The 19,442-nt window shown below is 38.3% G+C and overlaps 1 pseudogene; it reads left to right on the plus strand.

Moving 5' to 3' along the window:
• The first annotated feature begins 10,557 nt into the window (after positions 1–10,557).
• On the plus strand, positions 10,558–11,367 carry LOC105726967 (prohibitin 1-like; annotated as a pseudogene).
• The last annotated feature ends 8,075 nt before the right edge of the window (positions 11,368–19,442 follow it).

Consider the following 19,442-nt stretch of genomic DNA (forward strand, 5'->3'; position numbering starts at 1 on the left):
AATATTTTCTCCCATTCTATAGATTGTGTGTTTATTCTGTTGATAGTTTATTTTGCCGTTACATTAGTTAACAAAAGTACATGATCCTAGAGAGATGGGCAACAAACAGGGAGAAACTTACCGGAGAAAGTTTCTGGGCCATAATGCAGAAGCTCTTTAGTTAAGGGTCCCTTTTGTCAATTTTTGTTTCTTCTGCAATTGCTTTTGTTGTCTTTGTCACAGAAATCTTTGCCTGATCCTATATCCAGAATGATATTTCTGAGGTTATCCTCCAGGAATTTTTATACTTTTAGATTTTACATTTAAGTCTTTAATCCATCTTGAGTTGATTTTTCTATATGGTGTAGGGAAGGGATCCAGTTTCAATCTTCTGCATATGGCTAGCCAGTTATCTCAGCACCATTTATTGAATAGGGAATCATTTCCCATTGCTTGTTTCTGTCAGTTTAATTGAGCAAAGAACGACTGTCAAGTCAGGCAGCCCTTAGAATCAGCAGATTCACAGAGCTCTGCTCCTCAATATGGGAAGGCAGCATTTATGGACAGAAAGTAGAAATGAGATACATAAACAGCTTGATTCCTTTGTAGCTCAGCACTTGCCTTACTTGGACAAGGTCTGATCAGCAGGCTGCCTGTAATTGATTGAAGCTCAGCTGCTGTGATGAGCTGAAACTCAGCAGTTTGTTACAGAAGTATACTGCTAGTTAGGCTGTCAGTTAGTTTACATACTAAGTTAGGTTGCAGTTCATAATGTAGGCACAACCCAGAGGTATCCTCAGGCCATATTTAGTTTAACAGATATATACCTAGAAATGGCCATTCCAGGGGCTCCAAAGTCTTGGGAATGTGAACTACTGTGTAATCAGATAATTTTGAAAACAGGGAAACTGGAAATGAGGGTGCCAACCTAATTTCAGACAAGATGCTAATACAAGAGTATGATACATGGAAGAATGTTAGAGGTGTGTTTCTAATGGAATTAGTGCCTCCTTTGTATAAAGCATTGATTCAGGAACTCATTTTATAGTGAATTTACATACATATCCCTGGGAGATATGTGTGTGTGTGTGTGTGTGTGTGTGTATGTGTGTGTGTGTGTCTATGTATGTGTGTGTGTGTGTACATATGTAATGGGCAACTGATAGACACTTGACCTGTTACTAGAAGAATTATAATAAACATCATGCATTTGGGTAATGATTTTCTTGCTAAAAAAGCCTTAATGTATATGATTTCATACTGTTAAAAAAAAAATTCAGGCAAGTTTAAATTGTGCTTCTGATCCAGATTTACTTTCTCACCTAAAATAGTTATAAAACAGTACAAAATATATAAAATAATGTCTCTGTACACACTGGACCTCAGGTAACAAAAGTACGAGATCCAAGAGACATGGGAAACAAACAGGGAGAAATTGCCTGGAGAAGTTTCTAGCCCATAGTGCAAGAAAGTTTACCAAGGCAGAGGCCAGAAGCATCACCAAATTAAGGAGCTAGACCTGGGAGTCCATGGATCTCAAGGCAGCTAGAGTTCACAAGAAAGACATCAAAAAAGAAAACCACAGACTAATAGCCCTCATAAAATGAACATAGATGCAAAACTCTTCACAAAATTTTACAAAACAAAATAAACAATATATAAAAAGGATAATACATCATGGTCAAAGTGGAATTTATTTCAAGAATGCAAGGGTACTTTGCATTCAATCAAGAAAATTCACCATACTAGCAGACTGAAAATAAAAGCCTTATGATGATCTCAATGGAAACACACACACACATATATACAATCACACAAAAGCATTTAACAAAATCCAACATACATTCCTAAAAAAATTCTCAGCAAACTTGGAATAGAAGAAAACTTCTTAATTTAATAAAAGGCATCAACAAAAAAATTATGATTGATATACTTAATATTGAAAGACAGAATAAATTTCCTTTAAGATCAGGACAAAGGCAACAATGTTTGCTTTCACATCTTCTATTCAACACTACTTAGGTGCAATTTTAATACAATAAGGCAAGGGCAAAAGGCCATTCAGATGGGAAAAGAAGGAGTAAAATTTTATTCACATACAACATGATCATCTATGTGGAAAATCTTATTGAATCTATAAAAGTCTACGAGAACTAATAAACTAATAAATGAGTTTAGTAAAGTTGCAAGATACAAGATTAATATACAAAAATTAATTGCATTTCTACATACAGATATCAAATTTTAATCAGATATTGAAATAAAAAATAATACTATTAGGTTGGTACAAATGTAATTGAATGTTTGCCATTGAAATTAATGACAAAAACTTTCGATGGCGTTGAAACTTTCAGTGGCATTACTTTCAATGGTAAAAATGCAATTGCTTTGCACCATTGCTATTTACAATAGCATTAATAATTATGAAATACCTAAGGATATACCTGGCAAAAGATGTATAAGAACCATGCACTAAAAACTACAAAATATTACTGAGAAAAATTAAAGAATACTTAAATAAATGGAGAGATGTATTATGTTCAAAAATCAAAATACTCAATAATGTTCAGATTTCAATTCTCCCCATTTATCTATAGACTCAACATAGTCCCAATCAAAATTCCAGCAAGTTTTTTGTAATGACTGACAAGCTGATTCCAAAATTTATATTCATAAGCAAAAGACATAGAATAGCCAAAATAAACTTGAGAAAATAAGTGTAAGTTAGATGAAGTTGCACTAGCTGATTTCAAGATTGTAAAACTATGGCAATTAAGAAAACGGTGTTAAGACAGATCGTTGGAACAGAATATGGTCCAGTAATAAACCTGTACACATGTGGTCAAATGATTTTCAAGAAAGGTGAAAATGAAATTAAGTAGAGAATGAATGGTATTTTCAACAAATGGTGCTGGAACAATTTGTTTTCCATATGTAAAAATAAATAATTTTTTAAATTAAATAAATAACTTCAATTCATATCTTGCATTATATACGAATGTTAACATGAAATGTAAAAACTAAAATTCGAAAACTTCCAGAAGAAAAGCATGGAATAAAATTTTGTTAGGCAAAACTTTATTAACTGTAACACCAACAGCATGATCCATTTTTTAAAATGATAAATAGGACTCCATCAGAATTAAGAACTTCTCTCTTCAAAAGACATTGTTAAAATAACAAAGACATCTTAGCAAAATGAAAGAAAACTAATTTGCAAACTATATATATAAGATAAAGAACTTGTATACAAAATATATGAAGAACTTGCTATACTCAATTATAAGAAAAAATCATCCCATTTTTTAAATAAACAAAGTTTTGAATAGCCATTTCACCAAAGTATATAGGCGGGAAGGAAACAGTTGAAAAATTTTCATCATTAGTCTCAGAGATAAGCAAATTAAGACCTCAATAACATAGCACTACACACTTCTTAGGCTGCCGAAAGTTTAAAAATTGGAAACACCAAGGGTTAGCAAGGTACTGGAGCAACTGAAATTCAAATACAATGCTGATGGAAATAGAAAATGATACAAGTTCATCAGCATGGAAGTCTCTCCAAAAGTTAAACATATACCTACCATATGATCCAGCCATTCCACTCCTAAGTATTTAAGAGAAATAATAGGATATGTCCATACATGAACTTGTACACAAACATTCATAGCACTTTTATTTTTGATAGCCCCAGACTGGAAACAACCTGAATGTCCATCCACAGGTGATAAACAAATACGTCATATACATGCAATAGAATATTTGTCAGCAATAAATAGAAATAAACTACTGACACAGCAGTGACATGAATATCAATAATTATGTTATAATCTTAATATTATTAAGATAGACCAAAACAGAGTACATGCCCTATAATTCTGTTTATATAAAATGCCAGAAAATACAAATTAATGTAAGACAGAAAGCAGATTAATGATTACTTGGGGATGAGGAAAGGCAAGGAAGGGAAGGAGAGAGGGATTTCCAAGGGGCGGAGGAATTATTTAAGGGGTGAAAAATATGTTCATTATCTTGAATGTGATGATGATTTTATAGGATATGCATATGCTAAAACCTGTCAAAATATATGCAAGGTTAGGGGTTGAATTATGTACCCCCAAAATTCAAATGTTGAAGTTCTAACCTGCAGTATGCCAGAATGTGACCTTATTTGGAAATAAGTTCATTACAAATGAAATTTGTAGTAAAGTAAACCACTAGCCAATATGATCGGATACATCTCCTTACAAAAAAGAGGAAATTTGGACACAGACACATGAACAAGGAGAATGCCAGGTGAAGACTGAAATTGTGTTGCCTCAAAGCAAGGACTACCAGAAGCTACAACAGAGGCCTGGAACACATTCTAGACCAGCAGCTTCAGAGGGAGCATGGCCCTGCAGACAACTTGATCTTGGACTTCTGGCCTCTAGAGCTATAGGAAAATAAAATCTCTGTTGTTTCAAACCACTCAGCTTATGGTTCTTTGTTATGGCACTATTAGGAAACTCGTATACGCAATTTATTGCAAGTCAATTATATCTCAACAAAGCTGACAAAAAATATGGTAGTGGAAATGATCTGTGTTTACTTTTCAAACTTCATGTCATATCCACCTCCCTCCACCTTTTATTTATTATGTCTCTTTGAACATTCCAAACTTGTTCTTGGAACAGTGCTTTTGCATTTGCTGTTTGTTCATTATGGAGCGACCTTTCAACAAGTCTTCAAATGGCTTTCTCCTTATCATCTCAGCTTAAAAATTCCCTTCTTAGAAAACCCTTCCTTGACCACCAAGTGTAACGCAGCCTACTGCCACTGCCACTTCTTATCCTGTTATCTCATAGTTTCTTCATTGCACTTAGCATTTTCTGATATTATATTATCTGTTTATATACCTATTCCGTCTCTCCCTTTCCAACTAGACTGTAAGCAATTTAAATGGAAGCTTTATCTATCCTGCTCATCACCATATCCTCAGAATCCAAACCAGCCTATGCCATATATTAGGTACTCAGTAAATATTGATTCCATAAATAAACGGAAACATAGATCCTATTCTGACATTTTGGATCTATGGAGAGGTTATTGAATGCTCTGATGTTCTATAGATAGTTACAAGCAAAGTAGGGCTAAAATCCAAGTTTCTTGACATTGTTTTTGTTGCATTAAAATTTTAACTCATTTTCAAAGGAAAAAAAACACTCATATTCTAATTAGCTAAACAGAGAAGTGGCATCAAAATATGAATCAGATTTACTGACATTATCCCCTACCCCAAAGATTGGGTTACATCTGTAGCTCCTACTATTCTCTATATCCATAAAATTCTAAAACCCTGGGCAATATAGACACTTTTAAAAAAATCGGTTTAACCATCTTATGTCTGAGTTATCAGTAAGAGTCACATTAAAATGATTTGCAATATGAAACAAAACCTGTTTGTTTACTTAATTCCTTTCAATGGTTTTTTTCTTAAACAATACAGATAATTGGTAGCAAATAGAGTTCACCCTAATGTGCATATTGATCATTTTATTATTTTAAAGCTCTCAAGTGAGAAGACAAAAATTGATTTAATATGTATAAAAATTATGTCAATTTGCTTCTCTCTTTTAGTAACAGATCAAAGCCCTTTATATACCAGAATTACATGAATGTATGCAAGTTCCTTTCTATTTCAAAACATTTTTGAAATTAAGGTCATCTATAAATGTTAATAGAAATTGCTAACATGTTCTGTAATAAAATTTGTAATGTTATAAAGTCACAGTAGTATCCAATTTTCCTTGCCTATATGTCAAAACTAGTTCTTCTATCCCTTAGTATAATCTCTTTCATTCTACTTATGTGACTTTATATAACCTCTTGGTAATTAGATATTATTTCTCTGACTGAATAATGTGAGCAGTATTAATTGTACTCACAATAACAGATGTAACCACTTCTCAGCAACTAATGAATAATTTGCTGTTAATCTCACCCCAAATTTTTAAGCTTTTCTTTTCTTTCTTAGCACACCTTTTATTTCTAAAGATGTTCACAGTATTATTATATAGAAAAATCAATTTAAAATTTAATTAGCAAATTAATCAGTGATAGTGACAGAATAATAAATCCATAATGTTGTTAACTTCTCTCACTACATATGTATGAGTTTTCCTAGTGTTCAGAATTACCTTTTATTGGGAACAATGCCTATTCAGGAACTCATTAACTCATTTGTTCAGCAGATCTTTATGGGATTTCGACCTCATTTCAGACACTGCCCTCAAGAAATTCCTTCTTACCAGTAATCTTGTTCACACAGCTGTAAAATAGCAGCCCAGACCTCTCCTTGAGCTCCAGACCCTTGTATCCAACTCCCTACAAGACATCTCCAGTTAGATGTTCCAGGCACTTCAAATTCAGTGAGCACCCTGAATCCCAGGGTCTGAGTTATGTGCCCCCTTCTTATACCAGCATATCACCCTCTGGGTTTGCTCCCAAAAGAAAGCAGGAGAACAGCACTAAGCCAGCTATTCTAGCCCAAAATATGAACCAGGTTTGGGGAACCTCCCCATAGGTAAAGTAAGTAAAGGAAAAGAGAGAGGACCAAAATATGTTTAAGTAAACAGATTTTGATTTCAACAAAGTCAAGAGTAGGGAAAAGCTCGTCCCTGCCTGGCACGAGGGGAGGCCTCCCAGTCTCTACTCCAGCACTACTAACAATTGTTCTCATTGGTCAGTGCCCAGACTATTCAACTTCTCCCCAAAGCCCCACATATCATTTCTGCTTTCACCCATCCAGGATTAACTGCTATAAGAATTTCCCTTCTACTAAAAACAATTAGAAAACAGGGCAAAATAAATAAAACAATTATTCATAGACTTTGGATGATAGGCAGCACAAGGCTGATACTGAAGGAAAGGAAACAAATAAGTTAAGCCCTATGATTGTCCTAGAAACCTGAAGGCAGTTTCTAGGCTACAGCACAGAGAAGGGGAACGAAACAGAGATGATAGTCTTGAGGAACTGTTAAGACACATATAGAAGTCCAGAGAGGCTGAAATGCCTAGGATTTTTAGGACAGAGTAATGAAGAAGAGGGAGCTGCCTAGAAAGAAAATCTGGAGATCTGAAAGGGTTTTTTTATTGAGTCTTTGACTGATGACCAATTTGTATATGATGGGGTTTTAAACTATGAAGCCAGGAAAAGTCACAGAAAATCAGGAGGCTGAATATTCCTAGAGCTTACTTATGTCTCAAAATAGTTTGTGCTTCCATAAGCCAGAGTTGAGAGGTATTATAAAACATAATTAGGTAGAGTCTTCAGAGAAGTCATGCTTTAAAAGTGAGGATAAATTAACTCTAGAGTTAAGGCTGCTCTGAACTTTCCTGAACAAAGATAAAAAGCAACTTTCAAAAGGATTGAGTGAATGAAGTAAAGCAAATATCTCCCAGAACAAAGTTCAGTATTTCTTAAATATATATATCTATATATAACTCACTTATTAAAATGTAAAATGAACAATGTCTAGCAGCCAATAAAAAATTACTAGGCGTGTAAAAAAGAGGAAAAATAAGACCCATACTAGAAGGAAAATCAATAAATAAAAACAGGCTCAAAATGGCAGAAGTAATGAAGTTCACAGACAAGTCTTAAAAGCACTTTTACAAACATTTTTATTAGGCTAAAGAGTCTAAATGAAAACATGAACATGAGAAAAAGAGAAGTAAATGGTATAATAAAAGACCCAAATAGATCTTCTAGAGATGAAAAATACAGCATCCAAAATGGAAAAAAAAAGTAACTGAATTGAACTGAAAAACAGAGTGGATAGTTCAGAAGAAAACATCAATACACTTAGAGACATAACAATATAAACTGTGGTAGCCAACCTCCAAGATAGTACCAATGACCCTCAATTCCTGGTACTTGTGTCACTGTGCAATACCCACTCACTGTGTAATACCAGGATTTGATATGTCTGTGTGATCTTCAGACTGGAGCAGAATTGAAGTTATGTGATTCCTAAGGCTGTCATAAAAGACATTTCCACTTTCGTCTGCTCACTTGGATCACTTGCTATGAGAGAAGTTAGCCATCAAGTCGCAAAAACACTCAAATGACAGCAACTATGAAGCACTCCAAATGGCAAAGGACAGAGACCTCCTCCCAACAATCAGAACCAACTTATCAACAATCTGAATGAGCCATCTTGGAATGACTGCAGTCCCAAGACAATATCTTGACTGCAACTCGGTGAGGGATACTCCAAGCCAGAACCATTAGCTAAGTCACGCCCAAATTCATGATCCACAGAAATCATTTGATATATGTTTATCATTGCTTTAAACTATTAAGTTTTAGAATGATTTGTTGAGCAGCAACAAATATCTAATTCAGAGACTACTTAAAATAAATAGCATAGGGAAAAAAAGTTTTTAAAAAAGCCTTAGTGGAATAATATCAAGCAAAATAAAATACATGTAATTGGAGTCCAGAATAAAAGGTGAGAATTGAAGTGGGGGACAAAAAGTATTAGAAAAAATGTGGCTAAAATGTTTCCAAATTTGATGACTACAAACCCAGAAATGGAAGTTCAATAAAAGCAAAGTAAAATAAACATTTACAAAACTATTCTGCTTTTCTCTCCCATGATGGAAGATTAGAGGCTTTTCTAGCATGCCTCACCTACTTGGAAGAAGCAAAACAGTGTGTAGAGATTCACTGTGATCTTTTATTCAAGAAGGAACATGAGAATTCAACAGAAAAGCAAAGGACACTTCAGATCTCAGAAAAGAGAAGGTAAGCAGGCAGTCTGCACAGCAGCATCTGGCTGAGAAATGTGAGTGAAGACCCAGTACACGAGAAGGGGAGACAGTGTCCTTCTAGGAGTTAGTCCGTTCTCTCACTGCTGTAAAAAAAGACCTGGGACTAGGTAATTTATAAAGAAAAGGGACTTAATTTGTTCACAGTTCTGCAGACTATACAGGAAGCCTAGCAGGTTCTGCTTCAGGGGAGGCCTCAGGAATCTTCCAGTCATGGCAGAAGTCAAAGGGGGTGCAAAGGGTCTCATGTGGCAGAAGCAGTAGCAAGACAGAGTAAGAGAGGAGATGCTGCACACTTTTAAACAACCAGATCTTATGAGAACTCACTCACTAGCACAAGAATAGTGCTGAAAGGACGATGCTAAATCATTCATAAGAAATACACTCCCATGATCCAATCATCTCCCACCAGGCCCCACCTCCAACACTATTGACTAGAATTTAACATGAGACTTGGTGGGGACAGAGACTCAAAGCGTATCACTCTACATTCCACCTTTCCATTGGGGAGCTGTGCCATTCAAGGCACAGTAAAGTACCTTGTTCCTCCCAAGCCCTGGAGCTAACTGGGGGAAAGGCTTGGATACTGTGAGAAGGAAAGAAACTGAGAAGTACCCTAGGCATTTTCTCCTGGCACCCAGTTGGAGAATACCATTCTCCATCCTTGCTCATTCCAAACTGGGTGGGATAGGTATAGCAGCAGTGCCTGCCATGGGCATTAGAGAGTCTTGAGCTGGAGATTGGAGTCCTGGGTCTGGAGTGGGGGAGGAGCTCCCATAGCCAGAACTGAGGAGCAAGTTTAGAGTGTGCTGCAATTATGGGCACTGGAATTGGGCTCTGTCTCTTCATGGGATCAGAGGAGGAGGAAATTTTCCGGAGAGCTCTGGTTTTGCACAAATGGTGAAATTTGCAGTCATAAACAGCTTTGCAATCTAAAGCCAATCTGTGTACAACTTTACTGAGTGCCCAACCTTTCTCTCTTGGTCAAAACAAGGAAGGGAGCACAGTTGGATCTGAGGAGTGAGAGATAAGTGAGTACCACACCCACTTACCTAGTCAAGGGGCTTGTGCTACCCCTCCCTTCCCATTCAAGGAACTTCATGCAGTGGCTGTTTTTCACTCCTTACCTGGGAATGTCTCCAGGCATTTGGCAACTGCCCCTGGGCCCATCAGAGCAGGTATTTGCACCCACCATTAGGAAACCTGAGTCCAGGCTAGCCCAGTCCAGCTGACCCAGCTTTACCCCCACAATTCCAACTGAGGCTGAGCATAGAACCCAAACCACTGAGCATTCCACAGCCTAGCCCAATGCCTGGGACACTGGAAAACTTCTCCTGGTAAACAAAGATCAAGATAAACCCAATTGTACCACCATAGTCATCTCTTACCTGCAAGTGCCACCTACTGGCCTGGAGGTCAAGCAGCACAACCAAATAAAAAAATCTGCTGACACAACTGCACAACAATTGGGAATGACAGAAGCTTCTGTGGCCTCCACCCCTCCAGCTTCTCAGGAGACCATAAACCTGCTCACCAACCTGGTACACAGCTACTATAACTGGCATTTGAGAAAGCTACCAAACTAAGGTTTTCTGTAACTAGTCTTTGCCACTGAACACACTCAGAAGCAAAGCGAAATGGTCCTACTCAACATATCTTATAGTCACATGCTCAAGGAAGAATTAAAAAGTCCCATCCATGCCTGGGGAATTGATGTGGAGGTCAGAGTGGAAGCAGGTATGAGAAGTTCCAGCAGAAGGAAACATGACTGCCAAAGTGTTTGAGTTCATCAGCAAGTTTGGCCCAGCCTCAGCTGTTGCAGGAGATGTGGTAAACTCTGCCTTGTATAATGTGGATGCTGCACACAGAGCTGTCATCTTTGGCCAATTCCATGGAGTACAGAACATTGTAGTAGGGAAAACAACTCACTTTCTCATCCCATAGGTATAGAAACCAATTATCTTTCACTGCCATTCTCAACCATGTAATGTGACAGTCATCACAGATAGCAAAGATTTACGGAATGTCAACATCACACTGCACATCCTCTTCTGGCCTTTTGCTAGCTAGCTTCCTTACATCTTTACCAGCATCAGAGAGGACTATGATGACCGTGTGCTGTCCTCCATCACTACAGAGATCCTCAAGTCAGTGGTGGCTCACTTTGATTAGCCAGATAACTAATTAACCTGAGAGAGCTAGTCTCCAGGCAGGTGAGCAACGACCTTAAGGACTGAGCAGCCTCCTTTGGGCTCATCCTGGACAAAATGTCATTGGTGTATCTGACCTTCAGGAAGGAGTTCACAGAAGTGGTGAAATCCAAACAGGTGGTTCAGCAGGAAGCAGAGAGGGCCAGATTTGTGGTGGAAAAAGGCTGAGCAGCAGAAAAAGGCAGCCATCATCTCTGCTGAGGGTAACTCCAAAGCAGCCAAGCTGATCACCAACTCACTGTCCACCATGGGGGATGGCCTGATTGAGTTGCACAAGCTGGAAGCCACAGAAGACATCAAATGCCAGTTCTCTTGCTCTTGGAACATCACTTACCTGCCAGTAGGGCAGTCTGTGCTCCTCTAGCTGCTTCAGTGAGGGTCTCCGCTGCCTGTACCTCCATGGGCCAACTGAGCCACAGTCCTGATGATTCTTAACACCATATTCCTTCTGCCCTGACCCCAGAAATCACAGTGAAATTTCATGATTGGCTTAAAGTGAAGGAAATAAAAGTAAAATCACTTCAGATCTCTTAAAAAACAAAAAAATTCCTGTCCAAATAAAAGTAAATGCAAAAATACGAAATGACTATTTCTTCAGATGAGAAGAAAACAGCATAACAATATTAAAAGTATAAAAAAGTAGGGTGTTATCACACCCCTCTCCAAAAAAATCACACTAACTCTATAGTAATAGATCCTAACCAAAATGAGATATTTGAAATGCCAGGTAAATAATTCAAAATATTGATTTTAAAGAAGGTCAGTAAGATTCAGAAGAAGTCTGAAAACTAATACTAAAAATATCAATTCATGAATGAGAAATTTACCAAGGAGATAAGTACCTTAAAAAATAGAACGTCTGGAAAAGAAAAATTGTTGAAGAAATAACAAAATACAGTTGAAATCTCCAACAGCAGACTAGAACAAGCAAAAGAGATAACGAAACTGGAAAACAGATCTTTTTAATTAATTCAGTCAAGGAAAAATAAAAAAATAATAAACGAAGCCTTCAAGAAGTATGGGACTATGCAAAGTCTCCAAACATACAAATCATTGGTATTCCAATGGAATACCAATATATAGATTCATGGTATACAATGGATCTTTGTTTACCAGGAGAAGTTTTCCAGTGTCCCAGGCATTGGGCTAGGCTGTGGAATGCTCAGTGGTTTGGGTTCTATGCTCAGCTTCAGTGGAAGTTGTGGGGGTGAAGCTGGGTGGAGCTGGACTGGGCTAGCCATGGGAATACCAATGATTTGTATGGGAGAATAAAAAGCAAAAAGTTTTAACAACTGATTAAGAGAAATAATTGGTGGAAAGTTCCCTAGTCTTGCAAGAGATTTAAACATTTAGATACAGGAGGCCCAGTAAACACCAGGAAAAGACATTGCAAGGTGGACTTCATTACAACATGTTGTCATCAGTTTAAAGTAAACATAAAGAAAAAAAATTCTAAAATCAGCTAGAGAAAAGCATCCAGTCACCTATAAAGGAAACCTCATCAGACTAACAGTGACCATCCCAGCAGAAACTACAAGCCAGAAGAGATTCCATTTTCAAAGTGCTTAAAGAAAAAAAAATTGCCAATCATGAATTTTTTGTCCCACCAGAATAAGTTCCATAAATGAAGAAGAAATAAATTTTTTCCAAGACAAGCAAATGCTGAGGGAATTCATCAGTACTTGGCTGGCCCTATAAGAAATGTCCAAAGGAGTTCTAAACATGGAAACAAAAGGTTGTTATTCACCACTATAAAAACTCATGCAGTATAAAACTCACAGGTCTCATAAAAGAATCACATAAAGGAGAAAGAGGAAGAAATCAATGGCAACATGACAGAACTCCACCAAACCACAGGCAGGGGGAAGGGTGGCGGGAAGAAACAAAGAATCTGCAAAGCAACTAGGTAACAATTAATATTATGACAATAATGAAAAGTCACATATCAATGTTAACATTAAATATAAATGAATGAAATGCACCACTTCAAAGATACAGATTAACAGAAGGAATTAAAAAACATGAACAAACTATATGCTGCTTACAAGAAACCCACCTTCTGGAAAAGACACTTATAGATTGATGGCAAAGTTGTGGAAAAAGATATTCCATGCAAATGGAAACCAAAAGCAAGAAGGAGTCGCTATACTTACATCAGATGAAACAGACATTAAGTCAACAACAGTAAAAAAAATACAAGGGTCATAAAATAATGATAAAGGGATCAATTCAACAAGAGGATATAATGATCACAAATATACATGCATCTGACATCAGATCCCCCAGATTCATAAAACAAATAATGCTAGATCTAAATAAAGTTATAGACAGCCATACAATAAGAGCAGGGGACATCAACACCACACTCATAGCACTAGACAGATCACTGAGACAAAAAAATCAACAAAGAAAAACTGGACTTAAATTGAACTTTGGACTACATAAACCTGAAAGACATTTGTAGAACATTCTACCCTAAAATGGCAGAATAGACATTCTTCTCAACAGTTCAGGGAACATTCTCCAAGACAGATAACATATTAAGCCACAAACCAAGTCTTAATAAATTTTTAAAAAGCAAAATTATACCAAGTATCTTCTCAGACAACAGTGTAATAAAACTAGAAATCAATACCAAGAGTAACTCTCAAAACTATACAAATACATGGAAATTAAACATAGTCCTGAATGATCTTTGGGTCAATGACAAAATTACGATACAAATTTAAAATTTTTTGAAGCAAATGAAAAGGGAAACATCCCAAAGCCTCTAGGATATAGAAAAAGCAGTGCTAAAAGGGAAGTTTATAGTATTAAATGCCTACATCAAAAAAAGAAAGATAACAAAATAACAACCTAACATTGCACCTCAAGGAACTAGGGGGAAAAAAGGACAAACCAAACCTGAAGCTAGCAGAAGAAAAGAAACAACAAAAATCAGAGCAGAACTAACTAAAATTAAGAACAAAAGAATACAGAGGATTAATGAAGCAAAAATTTCGTTCTTTGAAAGATAAACAAAGTTGATAAACCATTAGCTAGACTAACCAAGATAGAGGGAGAAGATCCAAGTAAACATAATCAGAAATTAAAAAGGAAGTGCTAAAACTGATACCACATAAATACAAAAAATAATCAGAGACTACTATGAACAACTATATGTTCACAAACTAGAAAATCTGGAGGAAATGGATAAATTCCTGGAAACATACTACCAACCAAGACTGATTCAGGAAGAAACAGAAATCCTGAACAGACCAATAATGACTAGTGAGACTGAATCAGCAATTTTTAAATCTCCCAAGAAAATAAAAGCCAATGACCACAGGGATTCACAACAAAATTCTGCAAAACATAAGAAGAAGAACTGGTACCAATACTCCAGATACTCTTCCAAAAATAATGGATAAGAATAGATACTGGCATTCTATGAAGCCAGTATCATCCTAATACCAAAGCCAGGCAAAGATAAAAAAAAAAAAAAAAAAAGAAAAAGAAAAGAAAACTACAGGTCAATATCACCAATTAACATAAATGCAAAAATCCTCAACAAAATACAAGCAAACTGCATCCAAAAGCACATCAAAAAGATACTACACAATGATCAAGTGAGACATCCCAGAAATGCAAGAATGGTTCAACATATGCAAATCAACAAAATGTGATTCATTACATAAACAGAATTAAAAACAAAAACCATATGATCCTCTCAATAGATGCAGAAAAAGTATCTGATAAAATTCAGCATCTCTTCATGATAAAAACCCTCAACAGACTAGGCATTAAAGGAACATCCCTCAAAATAATAAAAGCAATATATGACAAACCCACAGGCAATATCACACTGTACAGGTTACAGTTGAAATCATTTCCTAAGGACTGGAACAAGAAAAGGATGCCCACTTTCACCATTCCTATTCAAGATAATACTGGAAGCCTTAGCCAGAGCAGTCAAGCAACAGAAAGAAATAAAAGGCATCCAAATTGGAAAGAAGGAAATCAAATTATCTCTGTTGATAATGTGATCTTACAGCTAGAAAACCCCAAGGACTCCTCCAACAGACTCCTAAATTTGATAACTGAATTCAGTAAAGTTTCAGAACAAAAAAAATTAATGTACAAAAATCAGTAATATCTCTATACAATAATAATGATCAAGCTAAGAACCAAATCAAGAAGTCAATCCCATTAACAATAGCAACAACAACAAAATACCTAGGAATATATTTAACCAAGAAGGTAAAAGCTCTCTACAAGAAAAACTACAAACACTGATGAAGAAAATTATAGATAACACAAACAAATGGAAAACATCCCATGCTCATGGGTTAAAAGAATCAATATCATTAAAATGACCATACTAGCCAAAGCAATCTACAGATTCAATGTAATTCCTATCAAAATATGAATGCCATTTTTAACAGAAAAATACAATCCTAAAATTCATATGGAACCAAAAAAGAGCCCAAATAGGGCTTCTAAGTAAAAAGAACAAACCTAGAGGTATTAGATTACCTGACTTCATACTACAAGTCTATAGTAACCAAAGCAGCATCCTACTGGTATAAAAATAGACACATAGATAAATGGAACAGAATAGAGAACCCAAAAATATACCCATATAGTTACAGCCAACTGATCTTTAACAAAGTTGACAAAAGCATATATTGAGTAAAGGACTTTCTTTTCAATAAATGGCGCTGGGGAAATCGGATTGCCATATGCAGAAGCATAAAACTGAAGCCCCTCTCTTTCATCTTATACAAAAATCAACCCAAGATGATTTAACAATTTAAATGTAAGATCTGAAACTACTAAAATACTAGAAGAAAACCTAGGGAAAATTCTTCTGGACGTTGACCTAGGCAAAGAATTCACAACAATTACAGCCTCAAAAGCAAATGCATGAAAAACAAAAATAGATGATTGGGGCTTAACTAAAAAGCTTATGCACAACAAAAGAAATAATCAACAGAATAAACAGACCACCTGCAGAATGGAAGAAAGTATTTGCAAACTCTTCTTCTGAAAAGGAACTAATATCCAGAATCTACAAGGAATTCAAAGAACTGAACAACAAAAAACAAATAGCCCCATTAAAAAGTGGGCAAAGGACATAAATAGACATATTTCAAAAGAAGACATATAAATGGCCAGCAAGCATGTGAAAAAAATGCTCAACATCATGAATCATCAGAGAAATGCAAATTAAAACCACAATGAAATATCGTCTTACTCTAGCTATTATTGAAAAGTCAAAAAATAATAGATATTAGTGAATATGCCTAGAAAAAGCAACACTTTTACACTGTTGGTGGGAATGTAAATTAATACAACCTTTATGAAAAACAGTGGAGATATTGCTCAAATAACTAAATAAACAAACCAACAAACAAAATTATTTGATTCAGCAATCCCACTACTGAGTATCTACCCAAAATGAGAGAAATCATTATATCAAAAAGATACCTGCATCCATATGCTTATCACAGCACTATTTAGTAAATAGTAAAGTCATGGAATCAACCTAAGTATCCATCAACAGGTGATTGGATAAAGACAATGTAGTATTCCATTGTGTGTGTGTGTACACATATACACACACACACAATGGAATACTACTCAGCCACAAAAAAATAAAGAATAAAGTAAAAATGCTGGCCAATATGGCCAACTAGAAGCAGCTGGTGTGCACCACACACTCGTGGAGGGAAATAGAAAGGGCGAGTAAATACAGCATATTCCATTGAAACATCCACGTGCATGCATTGAGACTCATCAAGGAAACAGCTCAACTCATGAGAATGGAGAAAACCAAGGCAAGACGACCACCTATCTGGGAGCAAAACAGAGCCATGGGTGCCTCCCTGGCCCAGGGAAGCAGGGAGTGAGTGAGCGACTCTGGGGAGCCACACTTTTCCCATGAATCTCTGCAACACTTGGGTCAGGAGATCCCCTCATCAACACACTCCACCAGGGTCTTCAGTCTGACATGCAGAGCTCTGTGGAGTCTCAGCAGAGTAGCTGTCTAGGCACACGCAGAACCCTGGGAGCCTTAGATATCCAGACTTCCCAGCAAAAGCAGCTGCAACTCTGGCAAGGGGTTGGACAATACCACCACCGCGATATACACACAGAGATACCCCTAGGAAAGGAGCTGAATACAGGACACCAAGCATTGATGGGATGCAGGCCCTGCTTCCAAAGTACCTTGCAGGATAAGACCCACTGGCTTGGGATGCAGCTAGCCACTGGTAGCAGCATTACACCTCCCTGAGATGGAGTTTCCAGGAGGCAGTCTACCATCTTTGCTGTTTCACAGACTTAACCATTGTCTTCTGTGCAGCTGCCCTACAGAAAAGCAGACAGACTGCTTTTTTTACATGGGTCCCTGACCCTGCTTCCCCTCACTAGGCGAGGCCTGCTGAGCAGGTCTCCAGTCACTCTCAGCAGTGTTTTCCATCTAAAGATGACCATCATCTTTGCTGTTTCACTGCCTTAGCTATTGCTGCCTTTGGACTCTAGGGAGTCTGAGGTGACTAAGGACTGGAGTCATCCCCTAGCATAGCACAACTGCCCTACAGAAATGCAGCCAAGCTGCTTATCCACATAGGTCCTGAATCCTGTTTCTCTTCAGTGAACAGAATCTCCTAACCAGGGCCTCATCCCTGCCACTGTTTTCCAGCTGACAGTGGTTTCAAACCTCCCTGAGATAGCACTCCTAAAGGGAGGGGCAGGTTGCCATTTTTGCTGTTTCACAGCCTTAGCCATTGTCGCCTTCAGCCTTCAGGCTTTGAAGAGTTCAAGGCAACTGGGGGCTGGAGTGGTCCCCCAGCACAGCACAGCACAGCACAGCATAGCTCCTCTAGGAAAAAGTGGCCAGATAGCTTTTTTACGGATCCCCAATCCCGTTCCTCCTCACTGGGTGAGAACTCCTGACTGGGGTCTCCAGCTACTCCTGCCTATGTTTTCCAGCCAGTAGCAGCTTCAAACTTCCCTGAGACAGAGTTCCCAGTGGGAGAGGTGGGCCACCATCTTCACTGTTTAGCAATCTTAGCCATTGTTGTCTTCAGGCTTTGGAGAGTTCACAGTGACCAGGGGCTAAAGAGACCCCAGCAAAGCACAGCTGCCCTACAAATGAGCAGCCAGACTGCTTTTTTTATGTGTCCCTGATCCTATTCCTCTTGACTAGGTGGACTCTCCCAACCAGGCTCTCAACCCACCTCCTGCCAGTGTGTCCAGGCTAGCAACAGGTTTGTATCTCCCTGGGACAGAGCTCCCAGAGGGAGGGGCAGGCCACTATCTTTGCTGTTTTGTGGTCTTCAGTGTTGAGACTTTTAGGTACTGGAAAATCTGAAGTTACTAGGGACTAAAGCAGACCCCCGGTGTACTGCAGCAGCCCTATGGAAAAGTGGAAGACTGTTATCTGGGTCCCTAATCCTGTACTTCCTCACTGTGGGGGTTCTCCCTCTCTCAGTCTTCAACCACCCCCACCAGGGCTATCAAGCCAATATCAGCTCTGCAGCTCCTTGGGAGATAACTCCCAGTGGGAGGGACATGTTGACACTTTTGCTGTCTCACAGCCCTTGCCCTTGTTATCTCGAAGCACTGGAGAGTCCGTGGGGTGCAGGAGCTGGTCCAGACTGCTAGCACAGAACACACATCTTACAGAAAAGTGGCTGGACTGTTCATACAGGTCCTGGTCCTCACTTTTCACTGAGCAGGACTACCTGATCTGGGACTCCAGCACAACCACCTGCCCCTGCCTGACCACTTCAATCAGAGGCAGCCCAGAATTCCTCTAAGGAGGAAATCTCAGAGTCAACCCACACCCCCTCCACTATTGTAGTTGCAGTGGTACCACCCTAGCAATCCTCCGGCTGGGGAAGGAACAAAGGGCCTAGATACTACACGGGCACATCCAGCACAGCACAGCCACCATGGAAAGAGGTCCACCACTTCTTCTCTGGGAACCTTCAGCCCCAACTCTTCACTTCACCAAGAAGGGCCCTTGGCTCATGACCGAAAAACAGTCACTCCACCCACCGCTGAGCATACCTACTGGTAGTGGCCCAGAATTTCTCTGAGGAGAAGCTTCCAGAGGCATCCAACGGCTCCTCCGTCACTGCTACAGCAGCATATCTATCCCTGCTGCCCTTGGTATGGGGGAGAAACAACGAGCCTGAGGGCTGCACCCAAGCTTATAGCACAGTCACCACATAGAGAGGAGACCAGTCTCTTCTCTCAGTGACACCTTGACCTTCTGACAAGCAGAACCCAAGCTCATACCAGCAGGGCAGCTGCCCCACTCCATTGGCTGAACATTCCTAGTAACAGCCACTCTGTGTTTCTAAGATGTGGAACCTCCAGGGGCAATCAAATGCCTCTCTGCTACTGCCTCTGAAGTGGTACTACCCCTGCTACCCTTGGACTAATGAA

This window comes from Aotus nancymaae, unplaced genomic scaffold, assembly GCF_030222135.1.
Source record: "Aotus nancymaae isolate 86718 unplaced genomic scaffold, 86718_ANA_hifiasm-v0.15.2.pri h1tg000007l, whole genome shotgun sequence".
Classification (NCBI taxonomy): domain Eukaryota; kingdom Metazoa; phylum Chordata; class Mammalia; order Primates; family Aotidae; genus Aotus; species Aotus nancymaae.